This window comes from Olea europaea, chromosome 6, assembly GCF_002742605.1.
Source record: "Olea europaea var. sylvestris chromosome 6, O_europaea_v1, whole genome shotgun sequence".
Taxonomy (NCBI): Eukaryota; Viridiplantae; Streptophyta; class Magnoliopsida; order Lamiales; family Oleaceae; genus Olea; species Olea europaea.
Window position 1 is genome coordinate 13,301,786 of NC_036242.1, and position 8,896 is coordinate 13,310,681.

Genomic DNA, 8,896 nt, shown 5'->3' on the forward strand with positions numbered 1-8,896 from the left:
GGCTAATGAAAAAATGGCTCGTCAAAATAAGATTGCGAGCATTTATAACCTCTACCTCCGCCTTATTAATAATATGGAAGTGGTCTATCAAGTTCCTTGAATAGCAAGGAGGAACAGGCCAGGTTTGGCCGAAACCAAGTTGGCGAGCAAAAAATTGGGGAGCATATATTTCTACCCCAGCCTTGGCATTGGTCCTAGTCAAAATATCATGAAATAACTCCCTCCCGATTAAAAACTGGATCCAAACAAGCAGATAGGTACTCGCGCTGTCTATAGTGGAGGGAGGATGCATATAGTCTGGAGTAAAAAAGGGAGGAAAAGGAAAGAAGGAAGGGATTGAATCCAAAGAATAAAAGAATGAAAAAAATGTCCCTTCTAGACATATTTACAGGAGCCAGGGGCTCAATGGCTAACCCATAGCAGCTAGCAGAAGGACGAGAAAATGATGGAGCACCAAGCAATGGAAAATAGGATCTCAACCACATTTGAGTGAACCAAAGAGGTCCACTGCCAGTGGGAGATGCACCATTCTTCAATTGAGTTTGAAGAGAAGTCATGCCTCTATAGAGGGTAGCCAAAAAGAAAGAATATAAATTCAGAGGTCTGCCACGCGCCAATTCGTGCTCTATGGATAAATAGCTCAGGGAGGGCTTTATGCTTGGTACAAACAAAACATATTTACAAAGCCAAACCAGAAGAAAGGCCACTCGCCCAGTATGGGAAGGCTCAGCGTTCGAGTGGTTATGAAGGGTTTGCAGGCTTGAATAAGACTCGGTGAGGTTTTTACCAAACTTTGGGACGCCACCAGAAACCAAGATACCAGGAAAAATGGTATCGCCCAAAGGTGGCAAATTCACTAGGGCCCCAACATCCCTTAAAGTAATAGACATGGGGCTAAGAGGAAAAATAAAGGCATTATACTCAGAAGACCAAAAATTTAAAGCGATCGAAAAAAGTGCTAAATCAAAAGTAGGGGGTTGAAGAGAGATTTCTGACAAATCAAAAATTCTAGCATTATCAAAAAGTGCCTTAGTAGGACCATGGTCCACAAGGCGAGCATGCCACCTACGGAAAACTACATCAAATTTAGGCCAAGTGCAAATACCTCTTTCGCGAAGTGGCCCCAGTGGCAGAGAGTTTAGAAATGGAGGGCCTTGAGTACAAGGAAACAGCTGGCCCACCGCTGCTTGTTCAACTGCCTCTGCATTGTTAAAGAAATGACCTAGGTAGAACTTATTGAGTTCGACGTTGGTAGGTGCGAGAAAGTTCGGAGTTACGTATAGACGATTAAGAAGTTTCTGAAAGTCTTCAAAACTAAAAGAGTCTCCAGATTGAGATTGTAAAGTAGCCACTAGGGATGAAATTGAGTTTTTCAAAATTACGTAGCAGGGAAGCAAAGAGATGAATAGTAAAATTGTGAGAGAGAAGCGCAAAAAAAGTGAGGAGTGATTTAATAGTGCAGTGAAATGACGTATTTGGGGGTTATAAGGGTTTGCAAAACGTCGCACCTTTTCAAACTATGGAAAAAAAACAATGATTGAAATTGTTGGGAATTTCAAATGTTGCTGGAAACACAAAGTGAATATGGCAAAATTTAATAATTGGTATTAATTCTGCCATATTGGGGGATAATTGTTGACACATAAAAATTCAGCCCAAATCGAACGGCCCAAGGAATGAAGCTCAATTGGAGGATCCCCAAATCAGATAGCCCAAAGAACGAAGCTAAATCAGACAATTCACGATGAAGGCCCAAATAGAGAGGCTCATGAACGCGGTAACACCATCACTCAAGCTTGCAAGTCGCTCAGGATCTGAGCGAATGGAATGCCATGCAGTCGCCCAGAGTTGCTACTCTATTCTCGCCCAAACCTTCGAGTCGCCCAAGGTCTTAGCAAAAATGAAGTGTTATGATTATCAAGAAGCACAGTTATCAAAACAGTTATTAAGCAGCCCTATCACGTTTTACGATTCAAGGAATTCAATTGAAGATGGTTGAACGACAAAGAGTAATGGCAGCAGTTAGAAAAGGCAGTTCCATGACAAGTTGCCATTACGAGGAAAGTGGGCAGTTATAGAACGATCAAGCAGTTTTTAGGCGGTTGATCACAAAGAGATCATCTAGGGAGTATAAAAGGAAGAAAAAACATAGAGTAAAGGACCCCGAATTAAAAACTCTGGAACAGAGAACATGTAATTTTAAATTTCTTAGTTTAGATTTAAACACTTTTTTCACAGTAACTCGTGTGCTTGGGCCCCTTGGAGGCATTCTGTTTTTACTTTCCGATTGTAAAGTCATCGCCAATAAAGAACACCCCTTTTTGGGACTTTGTCTCAAGAGGTTTGTCCCTTACACAATCGTCTGATCCCTTTTTAATTGTTAGCGACTAACCCGCGCGAAACAATAATATATTCTCAATCTCTTGCCGTGGTCTCTAAAATATCCGAACTCGTTGACCTCCAATGTCTCTCCTGTTCAATGGCAATTGGGAGCCCGTAAGAATGCATAATGGAATTATTATGAGACGAATATATTTTGTGTCCGCCTGTGAGATGGTCATCGTCTAAAGACATCAAAATAGGAAGTGTTTCACTAAACACTGCTAGGAGACACTGGTTCACTTGTTCAATTCTAACTCTGGGCATAATTAGAAGAAGCAGTAATTAAAAAATCGATAGGATGCTCTCCGCCCGAAACACAAGAGATTTGAGGAGTTGCTGAACTCCAGTGGCATTGCTTACGACCCATCAACCGACAGAATTGAAGCAACGAAGGAGTGGTAGACTAAAAAGATTGAGGTACCATCGTTTTGTGATTCATCGCTCGTTTCCAGGCTTGTGTATGAGATTTGAATATCCTGTGGTTGTTTCATTGAGTTCATTACGCATGATTTTCTGTTAAATGTCATAGATGTTGGTCATTTTGATTTTGGATAAACACATTTGCTTTGTGAGTGACTCGAGTTAGATGTGTCTATGGTGTAATGAGGACGATTTTAAGAAAGTAATTTTCATATCACCAATCTTGTGTTCATGTATTCGCCCATTTGCTGAGATTTCATTTTTTCATTAGTTCCACCAAGCAGGAATTATATCGAGCTAAACCCTAAGACATTTTGTTAATGCAATTTTTTCTTCAGAAATTACGATAAAATTCATTTACACTTCCATCTATGCATTTCATGCATGCGTCCGTGTAACATATGTGACAGAACTATCCGTTTGTACTGGCACAAGAGAACAAGGCCTACAAAGAGTTTAAGGACAAAGACTGCCGTCAGGTGTATGGCTATAAGGCTCTGTTCAGGGACACATTCAACAATGATAGGTAAGCAATCACACCAACAAAGCTCCGTCGAACTGGGTTCGCAATGTTCGAAGACAGTGGACATGAAAACCACTATGATGAGGTTCCAATTGATGTCAATAGCAGCGGATCAAGTGACGAGCCTGACATACCAAATGGGGCTGTAGTAAGCATGGATGTCCCGCCTGCATAGCGGGCACAAGCAAAAGTCTGAGTGTAACACCCCAAATTTTCATAAACTTTGAAATGTCACAAAAAAACTTACTTTTGTTTGTTTTAAATACGAATTGATAAAAATGGATTTCTCTAAAAATAAACTGTTAAAATATCCATAAATTTAAACTAAGGACGAAAAATTGTCTTTTGAAAAAATAAACATAGTCAACTAACTAATTAAATAACATGTCTTCAAATAAATTAAACTAACTAATGAATTTAAAGACAACAAAAAAATAAAAAAGTAAATTTTTTTGTAATACTTTTCCCTTTCGAATCCTTCTGGCAGGCAGCATCACCATCACACCACAATTCTAATCGATCCAAACTAACCTGAAAAGTTATTGTAAGATTGACTATTTAAAATACCCAGTAAGATACATATAGTTTTCATACACAATTATATAACAAATAAAATCTACACTTTAAACTTTGGTCTTATGGAGTATATTCGTGACCAAACGACACACCCATCTCAGATCCTTTTATAATCCCGTAAGATTTCATCTCTCTTTTTATAGAAGCCAGAGGTCTACTGGCAATTTATACATATTTAATTGAATATAAAAGCACAAGGAAACGAAAACACTTGCACAAGAATATCTTACCTCGATCGATTAAAAAATAAGACTGCAAGTTTTAGATAATGGTGCGTGTAATGCTTTGAAATAATTTCTAATGGATGAAAGGCTTCTCGTTTTTCTGATAATTTGGGACGGTTTCTATTGGAGACAATTAGTTGTGAAATCTAACTAATTTAATGCCTTATTTATAGTGTGACTAGTTGATGGACCCTAATTAATGAAGAATTAGTTTTGAAGTTTATCATAATCAAACTGATTTTGGATTAACTAAAAAAATTGTATTCGTTATCAACAATCAATTTGCCACCACTTATCAATATAAATTGGATTATCTTCATAAACGAATCCTCCAACAGAATTTTTAAAAATATAAAGGAAAATAGAGATAAAGAATGACCGGGGATGAGGATAAACAAACCTACTTTAGTGTAATCATGATCACAGTAACCTTTATCCTAAAATATTAGTTTATTTCTATTAACTTTATCATAAAAATATTAGTTTATCTCTACCCAACACACTCACCTACAGTTGCGCATGGCAAAGTCAATGTTCTAAATTAATAAAAAATTCTATCCATCCTTCTTTACTTCATATCATATCTAACTTGATGTGATCTTATTAAAAAAAAAACTTTTTCTTGGGTAAAAAAATTCCTAATTAATTACAAGTTTCAAAAAGAGCCCAATATTAGTATACAAAAACTCACTCTATCAAAATCTAATTATTTGACCCAAAAAAGAATTTAAAACCTATTTTATTTTAGTCTTTATATTTTTCAAAATATAAAGTTATAGCATATAAAACAAAAAAATTTTGATTCTAAAATTTTCGAGACGTTACATTGACACCAAGAAAAAAAAGGGAAGAAGAAGAAAATTATCGCAAACGAACTTTCCTACTTCGTCGATCGGGTGACGACCACCAGTGAGAAGGTTGCAACCAAAATTGACAACTTCAATGACTCTGCTATGACCGACCCGAAGACGTGCATGAAGGAGTTGTTGTCTACGGGTTGATTGGAAAAGGGAACAGATCTGTACTTCTGGACGTGCATCTACCTGTCCTAAAGGCACAATAGGGAGATATTGGACATGCAGAACAATGCGAATGAGAAATTTGAGTTGGTCGAGTGGAACTAGAAGGAGTACAGGAGAGCATAGCCCGATGAAAGTGCAGTGAGACGTCAATTTGTCATTTTCTCTAACTCTATTCTTGTGAAAACATTTGGTCGAACTTTATTATGTTTTAATTTTTTATGTCGGACGTTTTGTTGCATGCCACATAAATGTCAGTGGTAACAACTTTGGTTATCATACGTTGGCATTGTGCTTGGCTACAAAAACTTTGATCTCCATATATTCAAAATATGAATGCCTACACAATAGTAATTGGATGTTTGCTAATTTGTTAAACAAGTAATATGCACAACAAGTACACTTCACATCACTCATGTCATTCATTTTAGTTGGTTGGGATTACTTGCAGTAGGTGTCAGGACTCATCATGTCATTGGAAAACAATTATTAAAGGTATTCGTCTCTAAAATGGAACATATATGTACTCATTTTTACATACTCCCGAAGACAAAGTCGGTAACAACCTACGTTGCTTCTTCAAGAGATTTCAATATCTTCTTTCAGAGCAGTAGTATGGAACATTTTGATATCAGCTCTGTGTTGTTGTCGGACTTCGATCCGGAGGACGAACCTAGGAAGGAGGTATTTATGGCATAGCTACAGGCGAATATTATCGAGTGGTTTCGATACTGTCATATGAATGTAGTTGAAACGAATAACTACTACAGCAAAGATGTAGGATTTGTCGATTTCCATTCGCACGGAACTGTCATATGTTGCAATGAGTAACTACTACAGCAAAGATGCCATGACATGCAATTCGCAACGGTGCTATGTAGAGTTCCGTATGTATCCACCAATGTTGCGAATGTTTACGCTCATCCTTCGCTACCAATTCGGGTTACGTACTTCGCAACACATAGATGTGTATGAGCAAATCGGTATGTTTCTTTGCATTTTAGCTCATGGAAAATGCTACAGACAGGTTTCATTGGAAACTATTAGACACTACTTCAAACTTTTGCTTTGAGCAGTCCTAGAGTTTCCTAAACTCATAATTAGACCAAATCTGAACTATAATAATGGTGCCGAGCATCACGTACCAGATCGAAACAAACATTTGCTGTTCCAGGATTGTATTTGTGCAATAGACGGCACGCATGTGAGAGCCATCCTCCCATGGGACCAGCGGATGAATTTTATCAGATGAAAGGGATTTCTAACACAAAACGTGCTAGCAGCTTGTAATTTCAACTTGTGATTCACATTTGTTTTGGTGGGTACAGTCAACAATACATAAACCTGCAATTCACTTCTCGCAACTAGCACCTGGAAAATATTATCTGGTAGACTCAGGGTTCACTCACAAATTAGGTTGTATGGCGCCTTATAAGGGTTCCGATATATTGTATCATTTTCAGTAATTTTAAGACACGGGGATAGGTTGGAGGCATAAGTTTCGAAATGCATGGGAGAAGTTTAATTTTAGGCATTGGTCATGCAGAAACGTAATTGAACGTACTTTTGGAGTTTGGAAGAATCATTAGAAAATACTTGATCGTATGCCAAGTTATAATTTTGAAGTGCAAACTACTGTTGTAATCGCAACTATGGATATTCACAACTTCTTTCGATGGGCGGGTGTGGTAGAAGAAGCGTTTACTAGAGTGGAGACCGATCTCGATACAATGGAGGTAGAGCTTCCGGACGAAAGGGTTGAAATTGAAGCTGAATTACATGCACCGAAAGTCACATGAAATGAGTGGGATCGATTCAGAGATTATTTGGCACAACAATGAATTTGGTTATTTATGTTTCAATATTTCTAGTAGTCGAAGATATTTTTCCATAACAAAAAAACAGTTTAATTGGAATGGAATTGGCTGTCCGCATTTCAATTTTCCATTCGCAAGCGATGTTGTGTTTACATTGATTTTGAAGCACCCATGGACAGGTTTGGAAAGTCAAAATGAGTACACGTGAACAAAAACGGACGTCTCCAAAAATTTCCAATTCTCCATTTTTGACTTTGTATTTTGGTGGGACCACCAACTTGCAACAATGATTAGAATCTATGATGTTTGTGTTGAATGGTCAAAGAAAAGAGGCTATTCACGTGTTTGCAAAACTGGGAGGCATGTGAGGGCAAAGTGGACAAACAATTCATTTGCTTTGCATTTGCATTGAATGATCGTGTGAGCCCGTGATTTGACAAGAAAATCAATTCTCCATTTTGCAAGAAGCATGCCCAGACGGCCTCATATTCGATAAACAAAATATATTATAATAGTGCTAATTAAAATATTTGAAGAGTTTTACATTTTTATTAATTATTAAAAAATATGGAAAATGATTAAATAATAAAGTATAAATATTTATTTATATAATAGTACAATGTACTACAGTTGGAAATGTCCTTTACATATTTCTTTGGGGATGTTCTTAATAAATAAGTGAGTCAATAAATGAGTAAGCATCTTTTTGTGCTTTTCAATCAAATTAGCTAAAAGTTGAAAAAAAAAAAATGTTAATTTCAATATTGTTTTTTTCCTTAATTTCTTTAATTTCGGATCAGATTATCTGTTATTGGATCGGATATCCGATAACATAGCAAATTGAATATGAATTTAACAATCAAATATCCGTTGATTATCGGATCGAATTTATAATTATTTTTATCTGATCAAATATGGGTAGATTCAGTCCATATCCGATCCATTTACAGCTCCAATTTCGTGTTGTTGTATCTCTACATACACATTGAACAACATTTTAAGAGTTAGAGAACTTATGTTTCAATTAAGAGTATTGAGATTTTGATATTGTAAACACATTCATTGTTGATTATAGTAAAATTTTTCTTCATTGCCTATGATTTTTGTCCATATTGAGTTTTCACATAAATCTTGATGTTATTATTTTCTTCTTATTTATTTTATTATTGTCTTTATTTTGCGATCAATTTATAACACATAACATAACTTCAATTTAGTACAATATTTAGTGTTTTGCATATGCCCATTCCACTTTATGTAATCTGTTGAGGTAACGTGTAACTCGTCCATTGTACAATTTTTTCTCCATATACTTGGGGTATTATTATAAATGACCTGCTACTATTCATTTTTGATAAAATGTCTATTATACCCTTAATGAAATAATTTGTCATATATTGCACAAGATATCCTTAATTTATTGGGATAGTTTTAAATCCCTCTATTTCTCTCATTTCGAGTTTTAATATATAATTTCATCCTTTGATCTAATAAATTAGCATAATCTGTAATATAATTGTCATGTATTTTACTAAGATTATCAAATTCCTTCGATAATATATCCATAATCTCTAATTGAGAATAAATATTTTCTATTTTTTCCATTAATCTATCTAACAGATTATCTAATCCTTTAATTGTATAACCTGGCATTATTCAAATAATTCCTTGCAAACTTTATGAATAATAACATTTTAGATAAGTTTTTTGTAAACATGAACAATAATAATCCCTACAATTCTTTCAAGATATTAGAAGAATTCTTTCTAAATTTAACAAAGACAATAATTTTACCTTACTTTTGATCTTAAATCTGTATTCTTAGAACCGAGTGACCTTCAGGCTATGAATCTGCAAACTGCTCCCTTAAACGGCCTCTTGCCTCAATGGGAATTCTGCTATTTCAGCTTCTTGCCCTCACTGTATCTTTTCTTA

At 35.8% G+C, this 8,896-nt stretch overlaps 1 long non-coding RNA gene across 1 annotated transcript; it reads right to left on the bottom strand.

Moving 5' to 3' along the window:
• Window positions 1–3,089: 3,089 nt before the first annotated feature.
• LOC111396501 lies at window positions 3,090–4,298 on the bottom strand. Its single transcript, XR_002703016.1, has 3 exons — window positions 4,132–4,298; window positions 3,787–3,856; window positions 3,090–3,492 (listed from the first exon to the last, which is right to left on the bottom strand). It is a non-coding gene; the product is annotated as an uncharacterized LOC111396501 (long non-coding RNA).
• Between the last annotated feature and the right edge of the window lie 4,598 nt (window positions 4,299–8,896).